This window comes from Balaenoptera borealis (genome assembly GCF_965194805.1).
Source record: "Balaenoptera borealis genome assembly, chromosome: 1".
Taxonomy (NCBI): Eukaryota; Metazoa; Chordata; class Mammalia; order Artiodactyla; family Balaenopteridae; genus Balaenoptera; species Balaenoptera borealis.
Window position 1 is genome coordinate 17,480,386 of NC_138860.1, and position 22,577 is coordinate 17,502,962.

A 22,577-nucleotide genomic window follows, 5' to 3' on the forward strand; every position below is an offset into this window, starting at 1 on the left:
CTAGCCAGAGGGGCATCTTGGGACCACTGCAAGAGGTTATAGAAAGAAGATACGTACTTATTCTTACCGCTGACTATTCAAGCTCTCGCTGCAAACTCAATAGAGTGATGCATATTATAGAGGAGAAAGAACAGCCTTCTGCCTTTGGTGGATGCACTCAACCCTGACATCCTGGGAAATCTCATCTTCAAGGACAACCTTTTTGCTCCCCATTCACTTCCAATAGTTAGGATCTGAGACAGAGCAGCCTTGTGTTAAATTCCAGCCCATAGCAATGACAGAATCACAGAATATTAGAAGTAGAAGTTGTTTTTGAGATTGTTTAGTGCAGTTTCTGCATTCCATATATAGAGGAATGTGGCTCAGAGAGATTGGGTGCTTTTTCCATGGTCTCATGGCTGGTCTGAATCTGAACTAAGATCAGAGCTCAGGTTTTTCCATGCTTGGCTGCTTCAAGTCTGTCCTTGGAGACTGATGGTTTCTTTGGGGGCTCATAAATTTTCTGAACTTTTCTGAATTGCCATCAAGTTGTTGCTTTTTGTTCTTTATGTCATTAGATTACAACTTTTCGTCTAAACCCTTAAGAAGTTTATGAAACTGGCTTAAATTTTCTTTCTTGGGGATGATTGCGAATGTCTGAATACAGGGTTTGGCTAAGCTCAAAAAGGGTCATTGATTAAGAGCCCATGAAACTCTAGAACACATAATTTCACAGGCCCCATTGGTGAGTTCCATGAGGGCAATTTATTATGGCCATCCTGTTCAAGGCCTAGCCCAGTACCTGTACCTATTAAGTAGTCAGCAAATATTTTTCCAATAAATTCTTCCCCTAGTCTATCTAACTTGTCCAGTTTAGCAGCTCAGGTAATATTGTCATCCCAGCAGCAACTCATATTCTTGAAGTTTCTATAGTCAATTCATCCATCTCACACCCACCTTCAATTGGATATTCCCTACTCTGTGTTCAGTGCTTTCATATTTCTCCCAATGGCTTGGCCAATGCATCGATTGTATGCATTGCTCTGTTTTAATAAATCTTTTATCATATTATAATACATATACACAGAGAAAGATGCTCATGAGTACATAAACTTCCTGCATTTTCTCAAAAATGAACATTGTCTGGTTTTTAATGAAAGATACAAAAACAATAGTAGATCTTATCCCTGTCATTGAGAAATTTACAATCTCTTTAAAAGAAAATATGTACATAAATGAATTCTGCAAAGGACAAATGCCAAAGGAAGAGATGTTTGTTGGAAGAGCTCAGAGGAGAGAGAAATCTGAGCTGGAATAGTCTGGGAAGAGTTCATGGAAGACAGAATTTAGGCTAGCACTTCGAGAATGGTGATGAATTAGAAAAGGAGAAGAAGGAAAGAAAGTTTTGATGGGAGGAACAGAGTGATCAATTTTTGGTTGGAGAACAGAGTGATAAAGTGTCACCATGTTCAATGTGAGGCCAGTAGGTGAACAGTAAATAGAACTATGTAGCATGGGAGGACCAATGTTTTATGTTATAGAAATTCTGTTTGGAAAGGCAGGGCCTTATAGTTTATACTCTACTCCATATAGATTGTACTAGAGAGGTGAAATTTTTTTTTTTTTTTTTTTTTTAATAGGATGGGAGTGAGAGAAGGAAAGGCTGATTGGGAAGGGCAGACTTCTGTGTGGTCTGTGGCGATGGTTGCCTCTGGATATGTGCAGTGTTCAACCTGCCCAAACCTGCATGCTCGCCTTGATGGGGCCCAACCGAGAGTGACAGCATCAGGAGTGAAAAGGGAGAGAAGATGTGTCAAAGGCTATAAAACAATTGAAGTGTTGTTGAACACAGCTTAATTGGTAGTAAGGAATTAAAGGCTAACCCTGGTTTAACATGTCACTTCCCCACTAACATTTTAGGCTGAGCTCTTGATGTTTTAATTCCAAAGACTAACTTGTGAGTTTCACTCTGAGGTTGGCCCAGAAGGTGAGAGGTTTTTCGTCAAAGGCTTTTTTGATGAGCCTTAAGAAAAAACAACTCCATACTTCTTTCATTTGTAAGCCTGACCCCATGTGGAGGTATGGGCTAGGCAAATAAATAACAAGAATAAGAGCGTCTTTATGCCTCTCACATTCCCTGGACTTTGTCCTTTGTGCCATGGCAAACTGGAGAGGGACATTGAAGCATTGATATGGTTGTGTGAGGCACTCACAGTGCCCCCCAAAAGAACATGTTTCAGTATGTTACACTATTGTGCTAAGAAAGTTTGGGACCCAGATCATTTGACTCAACGCCCCTCTAGGAAGAATCGGCAGTGTCAAGTTGCTCAAAGGTTATTCCCTAAATCTAAATAAATATGAGAGCTTTACAGATTTTCCACAGAGGTTTATTGGGTGCCTCTTGTGCGGCTACCACTCTGGAGTGTCTTTCCGGCATGGGGGTTGGTGCTCAATAAATATTTATTGGATGAAGAATTAACAAAATTGGTGAAAACTAGTGTTTTAGGAGGCTAATGTGCTGGCTTGGAGAGGAAGAAGGCCAGAAGCAGTGAGAACAGATGAACTTTTGTTGTAATCCAGACCTTTGATTGTGAAGGCTTACATGTGAATACGAAGGAAAGGATAGGGGAGTGATATTTTGGGGAAAGTCATTGGTACATTATGGCTCATTGGTTGTAGGGAAGCTGTTAAGGTGGAGGAGGAGAAAAGAGTTAAAGATAGTTAGGTATTTGAATCTGGAGAGAGGAGTCGTCAAGCTGTGGGCTCTGAGCAGGAATAGTATTATCTGTAAACAGATCTGATTGTGATCATGGTAGAAGCCTTTGCACGGAGGCATCCTGCGAGTAAAACTCTCCAGCTGATGTCTGGGCCAGAGGTCTGAGCTAAGAGTGTCCTCAATTGATCAATGAACGGAAGAATACACATCAACCATTTAGGAAGATTGACATATTACAATGCAAAATCAACCCCGTTAGGTTAAAAGAAAATGTCTGTTTCATCATGACCCAATAATCAAATTTCTTTTGTAAAACTGGTGCATTTTATTTAAATCCAGAATGCATACAATATGGCTGCTACAACAAGTGCAGTTTTGAACTGCGTTAATATGGTGTCCGAATCAAGGGCAATGCTCTACCAAAGTGTTTTTCTCAAGCTTTTTGTCATTATCGTCCCTTAAGGAGCTTTTTTAGACAGCTTGAGAGTGATGGGCATTTTGGGGTTAAGAAAAAGAGATAAGTTCACCAGGAGAAGAGTGTAAAGAGAAGAGACCTAAAGACAACACCAAGAGAAGGGTAAGGGGAGGTGGAAACAGACAAAACAAACATGATGCATTTAAAAAGTTGAGCGTCTAAGAAGATTTGCAAGTCACTGAGCCAGGAGAAAAGAGACTTTGAAGCAAGAGGTAATAAGGATTGTCAAGTGCTACAGAAAGGTGAAAGAACAAAAAAAATTAAGGAAGACCATCGGATTAATATTTTTCAAACTGGACTTATGAAATTTATGTCTGTGGCTGTTCATATGTGACTTATGGATGACTGGGCAGATCAGTTCTACAAATTCAGTAGAATTCATTGCCAGCCCCCAGTTATTTGGAGCCCTGTATATATTTCAAAATAAAGCTGTTGGGTTTGTAGTTTTCAATATGCTGTATTGAGACTTGGGTAGCTGTATCACAAGAATTTCGATATACAGCCCCTTTCTTAGCAATGAAGGCTAGTCATTGCTAGCACCAAGGAAAACACAGTCCATCTAAGGCTGGGACATATTTTCAGCAGGAACTGGCAGTCATTCACTCATTGGGTGACTAACAAAGAATTTTCAGTGTAAGGACCAAGGGACGTGCTCACTTGGCCCCAAAGTTCAGGGAGCCAATGGGCTTGGCGTTGTGGTTGAACAGGAATGAAGACACATCACCGACCGCACAGGGAAGATTTTCAGGCTACTGCTGTGTGGGATTTTGTTTATGGGTCATTTTTGCAAACAACTTCCTTCAGCCCAAATGGTCAAGGAGCTTAAGCTTGGAAATAATTTGGTGGTTCTGCAGACACCCGAGTCCTGGACCTGACAGGGTCTTGAGAGATCATCTAGCCCAGCCCTCTAGCCTCTGATCTATTCTGCTTTCCAGTATCACCAACAGATACTCAACCAGGCTCTGCTTGATTATTTCCAGCCCAGGGGTGTTCATTACATTGTGAAGAAGACCTTTCTGAAACTAGTAATCTGTATCTTAGAACTGTTAACAGTTTCCTCAAACTAACATTAGGATAGTGCATAATACTACGAGCCACTGTTCTTAGTAGTTTATAAATATATTAACTTATTTAATCTTCTCATAATATGGCCACATAATAAAGTGAATGCTATTAATATCCTTTTTTTTTTTTTAGATAAGGAAATTAAGGCATGGATCACTTCTTCCCAAGGTTAAAGGGTTCAAACCAGCATCTGAGCTTGTAACTGGTTTATATTAACGCTTAATCCTTCTTGCTAGTTATTCAAATACTTGAGGACAGTTATTAGGGCTTCCCTTAGTATTCTTTTCCCAGGCTAACTGTTCCCAGTTAATGTAACCATTTTTCTCAAGCAATGGTTGTTATCTTCTAGAAAAGCATAATTTAGTCTGTCATTGTTCTTCTTAAAACTAGTGCCCAGAACTGAATACAGACTAGCCTAGGGTCTGACTAATGCATGGAATTGTGTGGAATTATATAATAGTTAGGTTCTAAAATCTGCATGTAAGGTGAAAATTGAGTATAGCCAAAATTACCCTTGAAAAAGCCCTTCACTAACTCATAATGGAGGGTACATATGATAAAGTGTGTGCAATCCTGCACAGAAATTCTACTGTTCATTAAAATTTGAGAACCACTGTGGTCGACTAAAGAAGGAACAAAAGGAAAGTCGATATGCAGATGCCTGGACATGAAAAACATTCTGCTTTTAAAGTAATGATCAAATTCCTAGTGGTAAATGAAGGATGGGTGGAAAACACTTAATTGATCTTGTTTACTTGCAGTATTACTTAGTATATGTTAATGTATTTGTGTTGCAATAAGGATTAAACAAGAAAGGAGAGAGGGCAGTTTCTAAAATGTTTGTACGTTTAGAATAATATAGTGGCAGGCCTTACTTTCCAGGCATTCTCAACAAGAGAGATACCACCCCCAAGGGGCAAAAATTTGTTTTTGGAGGGCAGAAAAACGTACTCTTTTTATGTATAAAGCCCAGACATACACACAATATGTAAAAGAGATATACACTATATCTATGGAATTAAAATTTCAAGGGGCAGGTGACAAGGGGCATGAAAATATGTCTTAAAAATGCTCCTTAGGGGATGATAATGAAAAGATTGAGAAATACTTCCATACAATATTGCCCTTGATTTGGACACTATTACTATAGCTCAAAATTGCATTTGTTGTTTTAGCAGTTATATTGCATGCATTCTGGGCTTAAATAAAGCTCACTAGTTTTACAAAAGAAATTTGATTATTGGGTTATGATGAAAACAAAAATGTTTTCTACCTAAAGTGGTTACTTTTGCATTGTGACATGTTGATCAATCTTCATGACTTCCGTTGATTAATAAATTGAGGACACTTTTAGCAAGACAGAATAGGTGAGTTTGCTCAGCAAATGTAGGGCTCTCAGCTCATCATCTATACTCTACATATACCCGTAGTGGCAGATGAATTCAGTTACTTTTGATTTCTGATTTATGAGTGCATGGAGTGCTGCATTGAGATAAAAGCAAATCTCACCGTCATGACTAATTCTAGCAAAGCGTCTCTCAAATGTAACTCAAGTTCATCATCATTATCACCACCAGAAGATACGCTCAAAATTTATACCCTATTGCGTGAGAAGGAAGAAGTTGTATCAGTATGCTTGTTTGCAAAGAAAGGAAACTTTGGCTTTTGCAGGTGAATTTGTGATTTTTGTGGTATTATATTTATTTCCTTCTTCTTGCCACTTAATAGGCATCCAATTCCTTCTCAGGGAAGAAAGTATCTAGGTAACACAAAATTGTATTTACATATTAAGATAACATTTAGTTGTAAAATAATATGTCCCAGGAAGGCCCTAGACAGAGAGAGCAGCTGTGAAATCTAAATTGCTCCGCATTAGAAAGTAGGATGCATTTATCCTGCTCTCCACCTCTGCAGAAGGAGGGGAAAAGGGAAGGACATGACAGGGTTGAGGTGGGTTTTTGGGGCTACAACTTAAAGAAAGAAGGGATGGCTTGTTAAAATGGCCATGTCATCATTTTTAAAGAACCTTAGTGTCTATCTTCCAAGGCCCAGTGGTGAATTATAATCCTTCTTCTATTATCTATCATTTTAGTGTATTATTTTAAAATGAAAAACATTTCAAATAATTATAACAAAACTCATGTGTGCACTAAGACTGAACAGATGTCGATATTTTGTATATTTGCTTCAGGTCTGTTTTATTTTTTAATAAGCCTTATAAATATTGCTAAAATTCTGTCTTTACCCATTCTTATTTATCTTCCAGAGGTAACCAGTTTTCTAAAATTGGTGGATCATCATCAGGGTTTCTTAAGTATATATTCATTATATCCTTACAAATATACAAACACATTCATTAACAACATCCATTATTGTGTTTTGTACTTAATTTTTTTAAAGTGTTATCAAACTGAATGTTTGATATCAAAATTCTTTTATGCAATGCACTTCTTTCACTCAGCATTATGTGTTCAAGTTTAAGCTATGTTAAAACACATTACCCTGGCTCATTTATTTAACTTCACTGTAATATTTCATTGTATGCATAAACTTAACTTCATTTATCCATTTCTCTGTTGAAAGAAGTAGAATTGTTTCTTTTTTCTTACCTCCATACCTTTATAATTAGAAGTGAAGAGGGGTCCCCATGGACACACACATTTCTCTATCCTACAACACTGACAGATGTGCCATCACTATCTGCCTGGAATCTACCAGGAATAAGCCATTACATCCTTTATCCCTGTTTATGTCAGTCGCCATGGTAAGCCCCAGACCTGCAGGTGCCTCTCTAATTCTATACAATAACCATCATAAGGCCATCTCCAATATCTCCTCAACTTCTGAACCCCTTTCACTGTGCCCCCTGGAACCCACTGCCCCTAATCAGAAAACTCAACCTGTTCTTGAATTTTCAAGGATACTCAACCTTTCCTCCAGAGGTTCACTTTATCTTCCTGTTCTAAATGAAATCCAGGTCTCTCCAAGGACCCTAACTCCCTGGCATTCTTTCAAGGAATGGCTGTTCTTCTCTCTCATCTTGGAGGTGGGCTGGTTGTCCTCCTGGCAGTTTTCAGCCCATTCACCAACCCTCCTCCCTAAAAACATCCAGCTTTGAATCTCCTGTCATCAGACTCTACCCCCAGCAGACCCCTCCCTCCTTGTTTCAGTCTTTTCAACACCTGGGTTACTCCTGATTTCACAAAGATGTTGAGTTTCTAGTTCAGTGCTTCTCAACTTCAATGAACATACGGTTTTCTAGGAGGATCTTACTGAACAGTAAGATTTCCAGACCTGAGATTCTAAATAACCAACAAGAAACCAGGTGATGCTGTGACTGCTGGAACACTCTTTGGATAGTAAAGTCCTAGATCGCTGTTGCTCTCTCCAGCAATACCACTATCTTCCTTTGGGGGGCTTTCAACCACCAACACAGATGATCTTTCCAACACCCTTTTCTTGAGATTGTTAGCCTCCTCTCCATCAATAATCTTGTCCCTATCTCAGCCACTTCCTCCCCACACCTTCTCATTACCAAAATTGGCACCATTTCCATAATCTCAATTTTCAGCATCCAGTTCTCAGACTGTCACCTCTCATCTTTCCTGCTCACTTCCTCCAGTCCCCAAACACAAGCAATCCTCAAACCCCACTGATCCGCCTAAAACCATGCTTCTGCTACCTCTTCATTGTCCTTCATTCTGTTCATGTTCACACTTTACTCCTCACCCAGCTTGGATTCCATGGCAGTTGATTATAGTCACTCCCTTGTGTCCACGAACAGCTTCCTTGCCCTACTCTTTCTTCATCGTACTCAACTTGGCAAAAATCTCAAACCTGGCTAATTATAACACTCTGCCAAGCACACCCTGCACCCCTACTCCATTAAATGAGGACAAGGAAAATGGCACATCCCTATTGACTCGTTGCCTGTTAAATTCAAGAACATGAACCTTAAATGGAACTAGAATGCCATTTGGCAATCATACTGTATTTCCCTATTCTAAATTCTCTCCTGCTCTCTTCTAAATAACAATTTTGTGCCTTCTTCGTCTTCAAATCTGCAGTACCTCCTCCCCATTCTGCACTTGCAGACCTCGCTTACTATTTCATGGAGAAAACAGGAACAATCAGAAAAGACCTTTCACAGGCTCCCATATTCACATGCACCCAGCTCTCCCTCTTTCCACCTCAAGGTCATAGTTCTAGCAATTCTCCTCCCTTCCTGCATTATTTCCCGCTCTCTAATGCATCTTCCTTACAGCATAAAGCATACTTTTTATTCCATTAAAAAAAATAAAAACATTTTCCCCATTAGCCCTAGGTCTCTGCTCAGCTCAAAGCAAACCCGTCAAAATATTTTTCTATACTATGGTTTCCAGTTTCTCTTTCCCTACCCTCTCTTAAACCCACTACAGTTGGACTTTGGTGCCTGCTGCACCTCTGAATCTGCTTTTCTTTTGTTTTAGTTTTTTGTTTGTTTTTACATAACCAACAGTAAATTTCTTGTTGACTGCAAATGAAAAAGAAAAAAAAAAAAGCACAGTCATACAAAATGCATAAACAGCTATCTAAATGGGAACAGTGAAAGCAAACACAATAACTAAGTACGAGCACTCTCTGCAAGTGTGGGTTTAGCCTTGACTGACAGTTACGGATCATATAGAAACAGCAGGGTTCTCCAGCTAGAACTCGCTAGGTCAGTGTCTCACTAACTGACCACCTGGCTGATTAGCTGATTCACTTATTCTCGTATACACTTTTTCAGTCATTAATTTATTCAGTAATTTATTCTCTCCACAGTCTACATTTTTTTCTTTTTCTTTGTCCCTCTTTGCCCCCTTCTGTTACCAGTTTGTGGGTGTTGTATGGGGCTTTCCAGTTCCTTCAGGGTGTCTCATCTTCATTATAAGAATCTTTTTATAGAGCTTTGCTGCCCTCACTGCAACTCCGATAAACTACAGAATTACTGTCCCGTTTTATTTATCTTTTGTGTTTCATTGTATCCTCCTCTTCAGAGAGTCATCTAGCCTGTTGCTCCGTCTTGTTGCTCCTTTCACTTATAATAGGGAGATTTTTTAAAAAGTATTTCATCACCATACGAATAAACCGGAAACTACATTTATTTCACATGTATTCCAAGCATTTAACAACATTGTGATTTTCTGCTTTCTTTGCTTTTGTATTCTGCATACTTTATTTTATTTTTGCTGCTTTCCCCTATCTTTGGGTTCAATTTATGTTTTACTATTTCCTAGTGGACCTCCATTCTCTAACACAGCTATGAGAATCTTTACTGAACACTGCATTCTGTTATAAGTGGTAGCTGTAGCGTGCTCAGATTAACTGGCTAACTACAGAATGAGAGCAAATATTTATTTTTCCATCGAGAATACCATTGATCTGGAGAAAAATAACTGGTTTTCTGGGCCAGAGCCATCCAAGAGTTTGTCCATGAAAAACAGTCCCTGTATGGCTTTCTGGGCCAGTCCTATTTGCTACAAAGAAACTGATGCTTGGAATTGTGTTCACATAGACATATTAAGGATTTTTAAATATCTTATGGAACAGCTCTTTATGTGCATGTTAAATATATATATCTGACAAATAATACGTTTGTTAGACAATCATCATCATTATCTTTAAACATTTATTTATTTAGTATTTTCATTTATTGAGTGCCACGGACATTGAAAAAATTTTGAGAAATTTACAAATCATGCCTGATTATTTTTTTTAAGGCAACATCTACTTCCATTGTATGTTCTGACTTACAGCTGAAAGATATACTACTGAAAACAGAGTTAATTTATTCACTGTGCTGCTACGTCCTAGACTTTTTCTCTGGGTCTTACACAAGTTTCTCTGGAGTTCTGTGATTTGGAGGATTCCAGCCAAGGGAGGCTGTGGCCTGTGTTTCTAGAACAGTTGGATTTTCTTCTTTGCTGGCTATGGAGTCTCTGCAAGTCTTCAGATGTCTAGCACTTGGCACCTGTAAGGCTGCAAGGACGTAGTAGATAAAGATAGTTTTGTGTGTTTGTTCTGTGAAATGCAGCTTTAAGGTTTTGTTAACACTGCTCTGCTCTCTATGGACAGGAATCCATTCCTTTGCTTGTGATCATTTACTATATATACAGAAGGGTTTGTGGGCAGCAGTCCTGGATGGTGAAGTAAGAACGTTACCATTGGCAGGGCTTTGTGAGAGAGGAGGCTGACAAGACAGAGGACAGGCCAAGAAGCTGACCTATAATCACAGGGCAGGACAGGGTCACAGTGAGGGAATCAGTAGGACACCCACATGTGCCTGACTCAGGATCCCCTCTAAGCGCTCACAGGCTTCAGTCACGTGCTGCCTCACAGCCGATGGACACCACTTTGTACTATCTCCTCTGGGCCTGGGCTGATGGGAATCCTGGAATTGTATTTTTGACACCGTATCCATGGGTAAAAGGGCACCATTCTGGCATAACATACCTCTGTGAAATCTCTTTTTAGTCTTATAAAAAAAAAAAAAACCAAGAGAACACACATTTCTAAATTCACTTTTTCTTTCATGTTTCAAAACTACCAAATGACTTGTTATCCACAAAATGCTACTGGTCTTTCAGAAATAAAATTTCTTTAAAATACACATACACACATACATATGTGTGTATATATATGTATATATATATATGTATATTACATATGTTTATATGTTTGTGATTACGGGAAGCAAGATTGAAAGGTTCAGCAATTCTTCAGTGTGAGCTACAGAGAAGCAACATTAACAAAGAACTGACTTCTTGGATAGAAACGTACTTTCATCGCTTGAGGATATCTGTATAAGGAAGAGAAAGAACCAAAGCATTAGCTGTTAAATGTGAAGACTGTTTCTAGGGCCACTGAAATCTAAGCAGTGCAGGTCAACTAAAGAAAATTCCTAAATGTCCTCATATGAAGGAAGCAGATTTCTCTCCTGTTCTTCTTAGGCAGAAAATTCAAAGGGGAAATATTATGTTTCAGATGCTTGTCGGTCATTCAGCAAAACACTTTGAATATTTGCTGTGTGCAAAACAATGTACTATAGTAGGTGCTATTAAGTCTTTCCCCTTGGATAAAAAATTATGAAGAGATAATCAATAGCAGAAATAAAATATGCATTAAAATAGAGCAAATTGGGGCTTCCCTGGTGGCGCAGTGGTTGAGAATCTGCCTGCCAATGCAGGGGACACGGGTTCGAGCCCTGGGCTGGGAAGATCCCACATGCCACGGAGCAACTGGGCCCGTGAGCCACAACTACTGAGCCTGCGCATCTGGAGCTTGTGCTCCGCAGCAAGAGAGGCCGCGATAGTGAGAGGCCCGCGCACCGCAATGAAGAGTGGCCCCCGCTTGCCGCAACTAGAGAAAGCCCTCGCACAGAAACGAAGACCCAACACAGCCAAATAAATAAATAAATAAAATTTATTAAAAAAAAAAAAATCTAGCTCTTAAGCTTTTAAAAAAAAAAAAATAGAGCAAATTATCAGCAAGTGAAAATTATTATGATACCAGGAAAGTACACATAATTGGTAAGAACAGTGGAGAAAAAAGGAAAGAGTATATGGAAGATAATGTAATATAGTGATTAAGAGCATCCAGAATCAATCAGGTTAGAACTCCCATTCTGCCACTGACCCTCTGGGTGACATTGGCTGAGTCATCTGTTCTCCCTGTGCCTCAATTTGCGTATCTGTTAAATGGGCATCATAATAAGACTTATAGAATTGTTATGAGGATTAAGCAGATACGTTTACCTGCCTGAATATCAGGAGTAGAATAGCTTTCAGTAAATGGTAGCTGCTGTTGCTACCACTAGTATTATTATTACATTTAATAATGAAGTCTTCTAGGAAAAGGTAAATCTCAAATGCAATTTGGCAGGAGATAGAGAACTATCGATGGGTTAAAAGGATGGGATGGTAAAACTAAGGATGTGGTTTCCTCTCGATGGAAGATCCAGAAGCAAATCCTCAGTCTTGAAGTCATCAGGATGCAGGATTTCTTCCCTCAGTGCCTTCTTCCTCATGTCTATCATTCCTAAATGTCCCCAGGGACATAGTGTGTCTGTCTATTCTAAGAGCCCTTCGTCCTCTCTGTCAGAGGGATGCAGCCAGTGAAAACTTGAGTCTCTCATCCAAACTGACCTCAGTGGCACAGCAAGCTCATTCCTCTTTTAGGAGAGAATTTAGCCCTGTGAGTCTATAAAGGGATTGCATTTCTTATAAAAACTTAAATTCTAATCATTATATTTTAGATTGAATAAAATTGTTATATTTCAAAACCCTGCCTCTTGGACAGTAAAACTAGCATTTTTTCCTACAGTTGAATAGCCAAATGAATATACATTTGATTTTGAAACCACGCAACTCAGATGGGATGAAACCGCAAAACTCAGATTTGGGACTTGAACTCACTGTCTTTCAATTGAAATCTCATACCTGGTCTCTGGACTTAATGAAACTCAGGTTTATGTCTCAGCACAGGAGGAATTCAGTGAGAGGCAAAGTGATAGGTAAGAAGTAGATTTATTTAGAGAGATACATATTCCATAGACAGAATGCGGTAAGGTCCGTCTCAAAAGGCAAGAGAGGCCCTGAAATACATGGGGGGGAGGGGTTGTTAGTTTTTATGGGCTGGGTAATTTCATAGGTTAATGAGTAGGAGGATTATTCCAACTATTTTGGGGAAGGGGCAGGAATTTCCAGGAATTGGGCCACTGCCCACTTTTGGACCTTTTATGGTTGGCCTCAGAACTGTCATGGCACCTGTGTGTGTGTGTCATTTAGCATATGCTAATGTATTACAATAAACATATAATGAGGCTCAAGGTCTACTGGAAGTTGAATCATCTGCAGTCTTGGATCTAATCGGTTCTGACCAGTTTTTGTCGTATCCAAGGGCTATGTCCTTTTACAGGTTGTGCCCTGCCCCTTTCCCTCCTGTTTCAGCTTGATTACACTGGCTTTTTTCTTCTATTCTTTACTGAAATAGTGTGGAGACTGAATGCATAACCTATGGAGATAGGACAGAGTTTAAGATTTAAACCTGTTGTGGTTATGATGTGCCAATGTAATTCATCCTTGGTTAAAAAAAAAATAAAGTACCACTCTGCTGAATGATGTTGATAAAGGCTATGCATGTGTGGGGAGGGGGTATATAGGGAATTTCTGTACCTTCCTGTCTATTTTGTTGTGAACATAACAATGCTTTAAAAAATCTTAAAATCAAAAAAAATTAAAAGATTTACACCTGTTAAATTTAATTACTGTCTCTTCTTAGGTTTTAATTAAACAGCAGGAATATCTTTTTTTTTTTAACATCTTTATTGGAGTATAATTGCTTTACAATGCTGTGTTAGTTTCTGCTGTATAACAAAGTGAATCAGCTATATGTATACATATATCCCCATATCCCCTCCCTCTTGCATCTCCCTTCCTCCCTCCCTATCCCACCCCTCTAGGTGGTCACAAAGCACCCAGCTGATCTCCCTGTGCTATGCAGCTGCTTACCACTAGCTAGCTATTTTACATTTGGTAGTATATATATGTCAGTGCTACTCTCTCACTTTGTCTCAGCTTACCCTTCCCCCTCCCCTTATCCTCAAGTCCATTCTCTACATCTGCATCTTTATTCCTGTCCTGCCCCCAGCAGGGATATCTTAATCAACAGTTTGATTGTATGCTACACATGTGGAATTTCCTAGTCCCCTTGTTGTGTTTAGTATTTCAGTGGGAAACTTTTATATTTCAAGGTGTTTCCGTTTTTTGGCCTACACTCAAGTATCTGACCCAATGGAAGAAAAGGGAGCTGGATCAAGGATAAAGAGGTTTGGGGTGCAAGTTAGGAGGCTTGGGGTTCTGGATCCAGTTTGCCACTCACTTGGTAAATCCCTGTGACCAAAGGCAGATGGCTCTACCTTTCTGGATTTTAGTTTGCTCACGTATGCAATTGTAAGTTTGAACAACACCATCCATCACTTCAGCTGTAAAGTTCTCATAGTCACAATGCTTCCTCAGATATTTTGCACCTATTATAAGAAACATTATATTTGTAATAGAGACCAATAAGAGTGTATTACTGATTTTTTTTTTCCTGGCAATTATAGCTAAAATTTATTTTTTGCTTCCCTTCTAGGATATTAGGTTAAGCATCATACAAATATGACCTCAGCTAAATTAATCCTTATAATACTACTATACAATTATTATTTTTATGCTCATTTTACAGACAAGGAAATTGAGAAAAACAGAAGTAAAATATAATGGTAAGAATAAGTAGATGTCTACCAATATTGATGATATTGATATTCTTATTCCTGAATAGAACCTCTGAGTTTTAGTTGGCCACCTAAAATAAGGACAATTCTTCCCAGCTTCTTCCCTTGCACTTAGATGTTGTCAGGTGCCTATGTTCTGGTCAATGGGATACTGTCAATTGAAAAAAATGCACAACGTAGAAGTTGAGAATTATGTTTTCTTTGGCAGAATTTTTGAGGACTTAAGCCCAGAAGACAGCCTCTCAGATCGCTCTGAGGAACTGGTCCAAGGAGGTAAGGGAGGAGCCAGGATATATAAGAGTTTTGGAAGAAAAACCAGATAGTAGGAACATCAAAAGATTACTGTTAATTAAAGAAAACCAGACATCTCAAGTTAATGAATTTAGGGCTTTTCTGTGTATGGGAAGATTCAAGAGTCTGGGCTTATTGAAATCATTCCTTTGATATGCCCCTTGACTATCAGGGGCCAGTAGCCTACTTTTCTCCATCCTGGATCCCCTCAGGGTGCATAGCTGGGGGAGGCTGCTGTGGCTGCGGGCTTGATGGCTACAGCCTTTGTTTACTGACATGGCAGGTGACATTTTTCATCCACGATATAAATGAAAGTGTTGTGTGGCAGGTTCAGGGAACCTTTCTTAAATGACAATCATACTCTCCCTGTGCCTTCTTTCTTCTTTGCTTTTTTCCCCCTATCCTGTCGTGAAGGCAGATACGATGTCTGAGGCCCTAGATGCCATCTTGAGCCATGAGGAGGAGGACCACATTCTAGGGATGGCAACGTAGTCCCTGAAGCCATTGTAAGGCTGAGCTGCCATATCACTTCCTTACCAAGTCCAGACTTTGAGATGAGAGAGAAATAAAGTTATCTAGTTTATGCCACCGATACTTTGGGTTAGAATCAAACCCAACGTTAACTAATAGGAGTATATTGCCCAAGGTCACACAGCTGGTGAGTGGCAGCTGGGGTTCAAGCCTGACTAGAGAGGATACAAGTGCATTGGCCTGGTGTTATACAAACCCTAGGAGTGAAGAAAGGCTCTTCACTCTTCAATACCAGATATTAACATAGGTATCCTTGATCCTGGAATACAGTTGATGTTTTGTTTCCAGTGAGTCTGTCTTTCTAATTATACTTGACTCTGGCTGATATTAAATTGAGTTCTATACCCCAAGAACATACACAGTTTTAGGCAAAAGGAAGGGACTCATGAAGGCCAGTTTGACCTTACATTTTTGTTGCAGATGCTTGGACAACTTGGATAATGCACATCAAAGCTTTGAAAAATTAGATTTGCATAACAATGATTTCCATCTGCCTTCTTCATCTGCATGAAGGGAACCCTGCTTAAAGGACTTGATCTTTGACATGTTAGGGTCTGTAACTGCACATGAAAGCTGGGGGCCACATTCCAGTGCCCCCATAATTCAAACAATGAAACCACTTAACATTTCTTTGACTCTTAAATAAATGGATTTTGGGTTTCAGGTATCTGCAAAATACCTCAGTTCTATACTCAACACTGCAAATAAGATGATAATCAACTATATTTTGTCCTTGAAGATGATGGCAGCAGGAAAGATAGAAAATTATTATTTTTAGATAGTGTGACTTCACTGCCCAACATCCCAAGAGAACTAATTGAAACGCTGTTAAATTCATTAAAAGTTCATAAAATGGACAGATAGGATACAGTTACAAATATTGGCAGTTTCCTGCATAACAGACATAATTGTATAACATGTTGGAAAAATCTTATTCATGTTAGCAATCAAAAAACAAAACAAAACACAGCAATTAAAAAAAAAACTTGAGTAACCTCAACAATAAATATACTAATTTTTTAGAAAGAAAATTTCAAATTTTCTGGGAGCTTTAAAGGATGATTTAAATTAATGGAAAGATATATCACATCCTTTTATGGAACAACAATATTGCAAAAGTGTTGGCTTTTCCAAATTAATTTATGGGTTATGTCACTCTATATTGGAATTTTATGAATTAGGAAAATAACACACTACTATATATAAATTAGATAACTAATGAGAACCTACTGTATAGCACAGGGAACTTTACTCAGTACTCTGTAATGGCCTATATGGGAAAAGAATCTAAAAAAAGAGTGGATATATGTTATGTATAACTGATTCACTTTGCTGTACACCTGAAACTAACACAACATTGTAAATCAACTATATTCTAATAAAAATTAAAAAAAATAAAGTTCACCTGGCTGCTAAGATAATTTTGAAAAAATCAGAATAATGAGGGCTTTAGATTTTGAAATATATTATAAAAATAAAATTATCATACAGTATGGCATATACAAAAGTATAGACAGACCAACAATATATGTAACAACTCAATAAATCATATAAACAGGTAATAAAAAATTGAGAGAGTAATAGATTATTCAATAAATTGTGTTAGGATATTTACGATTTGGAAAAAAAGTTAATTTTGATAGCAGTCATGCATCTTACACTAAGATAAATGCTGGGTGTACTAAAATTAGGTGTCAAATTAGGAAAACATAAAATAGGTGAATATATGTCAAATTTCTGGGTGGGGATGAATTTCCAAGCATAAAAGCGGTAAAAGGAATAAGATGAGATTTGACTCTATACAAATGTATGACTTTCTATGTCAAACATACAAAATAAAATTAAAAGGAAAATATGAGCTCCAGTTCAAGGATGGCAGCATAAGGAGCTCTGTGGACCCACTCTCCAACGAAACAAGCATAATTGGTGAAAACTATATATATATTGGGTTGGCCAAAAAGTTCCTTCAGTTTTTAAGTAAAAATAGAAGACACCTTTTTCATTTTCACCAAGAACTTTATTGAAAAACATATTCACCGTTTTGTTCCACTACCTTCTACCATTTTTCAGGGAACTTCGTAATTCCATCTTCCCAAAACTTTTTATCTTTTTGAGCAAAGAACTGTTCCAGGTGCCTTTTACAGTCTTCCAGGGAATTGAAACTGTTTCCATTAAGAGAACTTTGTAAAGACTGAAATAAATAGCAAGCTGAAGGTGCAATGTCTGGTGAATACAATGGATGAATCAGAACTTCCCAGCCAAGCTGTAGTAGTTTTTGCCTGGTCATCAAAGAAACATGCGATCTTGCATTATCCTGATGGAACATAATACGTTTTCTGTTGACTAATTCTGGACGCTTTTCGTTGAGTGCTGCTTTCAGTTGGTCTAATCGGGAGCAGTACTTGTTGCACTTAATTGTTTGGTTCTCCGGAAGGAACTCATAATAGAAGACTCCCTTCCAATACCGCCATATACACAGTATCACCTTCTTTGGATGAAGACCGGTCTTTGGTGTGGTTTGTGGTGGTTCATTTCACTTGCCCCACGATCTCTTCTATTCCACATTAGTATCCACTTTTCATTGCCTGTCACAATTTGTTTTAAAAACGGAACATTTTCATTACGTTAAGTAGAGAATCACATGTGGAAATACAGCCAAGAAGGTTTTTTTCACTTAACTTATGTGGAATCCAAACATCAAAGTGATTCACATAATCAAGCTGGTACAAATGATTTTCAGCTTTTGATATGGATATTTTGAGTATGTTGGTTATCTCCCATGTGGTATAACATTGATTGTTCTCAATTAATGTCTCGATTTGATCGCTATCAACTTCAACTGGTCTACTCGAACATGGACCAACATCCAGAGAGAAATCTCCAGCACAAAACTTCACAAACCACTTTTGACACATTCAATTGGTCACAGCACCTTCTCCATACACTGCACAAATCTTTTTTTGCATTTCAGTTGTGCTTATACTTTTCTTGAAATAATAAAGTGTAATATGCCAAAAATGTTGCTTTTTTTCTTCTACCTTCAATATTAAAATGGCTACGCAAAGATTTACCAATTTTGATACGTTTTTAATAAATTTATTTATTTATTTATTTATTTTTGCTGTGCTGGGTCTTCGTTTCTGTGCGAGGGCTTTCTCTAGTTGCGGCAAGTGGGGGCCACTCTTCATCGCGGTGCGCGGGCCTCTCACTACCGCGGCCTCTCTTGTTGCGGAGCACAGGCTCCAGACGCGCAGGCTCAGTAGTTGTGGCTCACAGGCCTAGTTGCTCCGCGGCATGTGGGATCTTCCCAGCCCAGGGCTCGAACCCGTGTCCCCTGCATTGGCAGGCAGATTCTCAACCACTGCGCCACCAGGGAAGCCCAGTAAGTTTTTTTAAATGCACGCTGATATGACAGCTGTCACTATACAATCTAATAAAATTGTTTTGAATGAAGTTAAAGACAGCTAAGCACTATAAGAGCCATCTTATGGAAAACACCAAATGAACTTTTTGGCAAGCCCAATATACATATATATATCCCAACCATTTAAAGGTATCTGGCAATTGTCTTAAAAACATACAGCAAATGAAGAAACATTTATTCAAGAAAATCTGCTAAATTCAGTAAGAACAGCAAGAGTCTGTGGCATTTGAATCCTGACCTGCTCTCTCTCTCTCTCTCTCTCTCTCTCTGTCTGTCTCTCTCTTCCTTTCCCAGTTGAGCTTGATGGAAGCTTCACTCTGGGCAGATGTGGCCAAAAATACAAGGCTTTCTCTCCCCTCAGCTCCCAATCCAGAAGCATGATATCCTCCTAAGAAGAGTAGGTTGCTAGCATTTCTCATTCCCTTCAACACTGAGATGAAGAGACTAAATTTCTGGTGAGGTTGAGGGCTATCTTCCTCCACCCAGCCCCTACTCAAAGGATACAGGCTCTATCTCAGATGTGGCAAGTGGAGAATCCTGGGGTCCCAACTGCCCTCACCTCAGTTTACTCATATTTGCAAGGATACATGACAGGAGAGGAAGCTATCGAGACAATTGGCTACCATCCCACGCAGTGCCCAGAATAGTGGCTCAGAAATTTTGCCAAGAGGCATAGGCAGTACACAGAGAGCTTTGAAGCTTTCCCCGCAAGAATTGATTTTATTTAAAACAGAGTGAAATTGAGTCCCCCCTAAAAGCGAGTTCCCCTGCCGAGTTTATGTTTAACCTCTCTAGACTCTTAACAAAAGCCAATGCAGATTCTCACTGGAAGCATGCACCTTTTCCATAGCCCTCAATACATTTTCAAAAATACTTTTTCAAAGAGGCTGGGCATCTCACAGTCAAAAATGGCTAAGCATACCTAGTACTTAGATCTGGATTTCTAAATACTGTTATTCCTTTTTAAAGGAAACAGGATTCAATGAGGAAATAGCTGGTCCCAGGTCTGAAGTAGGGAAAGTAAACATTAGTCTGAAACACATTTTCATGTGAGAAAATCAGAAAGTGGTCCATATGAAAAGGTCACTGAAGCCTGCTTAAAGGGGCATCCACCAGTTAAATTGGGGAAAATCTGAACATCAAAATGATCACTCACGGTAATGAAATGTAGTCCATTGAATAAGATAATCAAAAATGCGAGTTGATATTGAAAAATACAAACAAGTGAATAAAGTGGAGAGGAAGCTTTATTTATATATTTGTTCATTTGTTTGTATTCTATTGACTGTCAGATAATACATTTAGAAGGAACGACAGAATTAGAAAATTAGCATTTTGCAACCATCATAAGTATAATTGATTTGGGCAAGAATCATCAATGGATACTAACAATACTAAGGTTATTTAAGTTTGTTGGGTAATCAGATACTTAGACAGTCTCAGAGCATCTTCTCACAGATTGTGTATTAATTAGAAGGTTAAAAGAGGTACCTTAAACTGGAGAAATTTGGCAAACACTGCCTTTAAGTTAACATCACTTAAATGACCAACTGAGATCACGTGCCTCTTGATGAAAGACACAGATCACTTATGTCATATTCCTGCCGAAAATGCATAACCTGAAACCGACTAGGGGGAAACAACCAGACAAAGGCAAATTGAGGAACATTCAACGACACAATTAGACTCTAATCTCCTGCGAATTCTGCTTCCTTCTCATCTCTCCCATTCAATAAATCATCCTGTTCTGCTGATTTCACCTCCTAAATATCTAAATATCACTAGAATTCATCCACTTCTCTCCATTTTCTCAGTTACATCATGTCACCTGATTGCTAAAACAGTTGCTGGCTGTGCTCTCCTTGAATCCATGCCTCACAGGTTAGCCTGAGTGATCTGTCTACAGTATAAATCTGATCATGCCACTTCCCTGCTAAAAAGGTTTCTATGGCTTTTGGTGGCTATTAGAATAAATGCAGACTTTTAAATCTGTTTAACAAAGCCCATCTTGATCTGGTTCCTGCTTTGTCCTCTAGCTGTATCCCTTGATACTGCTCCATTGCCAGCACCATATTCTTTTGATTTGCCACTTCCCTTAATTTTCAGGTTGAGATATGTTCTGATTTGTGCAGGCTTTTATCCATGTCTAGAATGTTTTCTCTTTCTACGCTTCCTACCCCACTACTATCTTTTTGAAACGAAACCATTTTCCTACTCAAGTCTTAGCTTAGGCAGGATTTATTCTGAGAAGCTTTTCTTTACCCCACCATTCTCACCTCACCCCAGGTAGTTGTCCCTTCTGTGCGAATCAGGTGTATCTCATGCTGCTTCAATCTCGGTACTTAGCGTATCACGTTCTAACTTTTTGTTTAAAGCCTAGCTCCTCTAGTAGCCTGTAAGCCACTACCAGGTTTTGTGTGTGTCTGTTTGTGGCAGTAAGGGAGATGTGATGGTTAATTTTATGTGTCAACTTGACTGGGCCGCTGGGTGCCCAGATGTTTTGTTAAATCTAGTCTGGATGTGTCTCTGAGGGTGTTTCTGGATGAGACTCCATTTGAATGGGTAGACTGAGTAAAGCAGGTTGCCCTCTCTAAGGTGGGTGAACCTCATTCAATCCATCGAAGACCTGAATAGAATGAAAAGCAGAATAAATGAAAGTTCACTCTTTCTGCCTGACTCTCTTTGAGCTGGGATGTCAGTCTTTTCCTGCACTTGGGCTGGAACTTAGACCATTGACTCTCCTGGATCTCAGGCTTGTCAATTACAGAACTTGGGACTTCTCAGCTTCCATATCTATGTGAGCCAATTCCTTATAATACATCTCTTACTTTATATATATATACACACATCCTATTCATTCTGTTTCTCTGGAGAACCCAGACTAACGTAGGAGATATTTACAGGATGGGCTCTATCCCTACGCAACTAAAAAAAAAAATCTATCAAGGGCTCCCTGAGGGATAAAATCCCAGAACTTCAGAACACCAAGCTGTCCTCCTCATGAGGAAACTTAATTTAAATTTAATTTTTAATTAGGTAGTACAGTCCAACATGCATAAAGGAGAGAGAGTACTACAACACACACACATTTTAAGATGTTAATATTTGCTTTAGATTGCTTTAGTAGAAAATTTCCTATTCATTCTTTTGCTAATAAGCAAACACCAACAAAACATGAAGTGATTACATTATAATAGTTTGCTTTGTTATAGCAGCTAACTCTCCATGCACATGACTTCATTTTATTCTCATGTATTTAAAAAAAATAACACATTCACAAAAGAACTGGATTAAGAAATACTTTGAAGTCATTGTACTGGAAAGAACGTGAAAGTCATAAATGATATTTCTTTTCAAAATAATATTAACTCAGATTTTTCAAGTTTACTTTCCCACTAATTAATGAGGATTTTTTTTTTTTTAAATGTTTGCCAACATCCAGAGGCTGCAGGAGTTTCTTTCTATGACTCACCTCCTGTACCTTAAATGCTCCAAAGAGGTTATCTGAATTTACAATATTTTACTCATAGAAAAATCAGTGCAGAAATTTGTTCAGGGACTGGTGTCACTTTGCCCACACGTCTCCTGAATTTTTGGAAACAGGTTGTCCTCTATGAAGAGTGGTTTAAAAGGAAAACACCCTCACTAGCCCATGATTAAGCCTGAGCACACTTCAAACTTCTTTCCTAACTGAACAAATCAAGTTGGTTTACTCACCACAGTATGATCGACTCCATCCAATACCTTGTTCTGATAGTTTGAAGTTGATTGACCACGGATTTGACAAGGATGACTGGAT